Raw genomic sequence first — 1172 nt, 5'->3', positions numbered from 1 at the left:
ACTCCACGACACATAACCAACCAACCAACCAAACAAGACCAGGTGCCAACTGTACAGCGAATCATCAAAAGAAAATTCAAATAAGTCTACAAAAGCCAAAATATGATCTTAAATATACCACACTTGAATTTAAGACTACCTCAAAACCAGATGTAATGCATTAAATGCTAATGACCAATGGGCAGAGAGTTGCAGAATTATATCAAGAATATCATATATGAGGAAAGCAAAATGTCAATTTAAAAAACAGGAAAGAAAGAAAAGACAAAAATGGATGTAAAAAGAGTCTCTAAAACTTTCCTTTCAGCACAAGAATGATGAAATAAAAGAGGTGAATTTCAAAGGGCATTTTGAGAAGACAAAGTAAAATGACAATGAAATGTTCAAAGACCAGGAGTTAGAAAACCAAAAGGCAAAAACATGCTCAGCATTTCTCAAGCTGAAAGAGCTAAAGAAAACCTTGAAACCTCAATTGCAATATTGAAGGATTCTTTGGGCAAAATACTGAAAGATGCAGAAAGCATCAAGAGAAGAAGGAAGGAAGGCATACAGAAACTGAACCAAAAACAACTGGTCTATGTTCAACTATTTCAAGAGATAGTATATGCTCAAGAAGTGACAGTATTGAAGGACGATATCCAAGGTGCACTGAAGGCATTGGTGAAAAACAAGGCTCCAGGTACTGACAAAATACAAACTGAAATCTTTCAACAAATTGATACAGTGCTGGAGGTGTTCCCTCGTCTATGTCAAGAAATTTGGAAGACAGTTACATGGTCAAACAATTGAAAGATATCCATATTTGTGCCAATTCCAAAGAAAGATTGACCAACCAAAAAAGAAAATCATCAAATACTATCATTATATCACATGCAAGTAAAATTTTGATAAAGATACTTCGAAAATGGTCACAGCAGTACATTGACAGGCAGCTTCCAGAAATTGAAGCTTGATTAAGAGGACATGGAATAAGGAATATCATTGATGACATCAGATGGGTCTTGGTTGAAAGCAGTGAATACCATAAAGATGTTTATCTGTTCTTTATTGACTATGCAAAACTATTTGACTGTGTGGATCATAACAAATTATGGCTAACATGAAGAATGGAAATTTCAGAACATTTATTTGTGGTCACGAGGAACCTGTACAAGAGGTCAAACAAAACCAGG

This window comes from Chrysochloris asiatica, unplaced genomic scaffold, assembly GCF_000296735.1.
Source record: "Chrysochloris asiatica unplaced genomic scaffold, ChrAsi1.0 scaffold00057, whole genome shotgun sequence".
In the NCBI taxonomy this organism is placed as follows: Eukaryota; Metazoa; Chordata; class Mammalia; order Afrosoricida; family Chrysochloridae; genus Chrysochloris; species Chrysochloris asiatica.
This window is presented reverse-complemented; position numbering follows the sequence as displayed.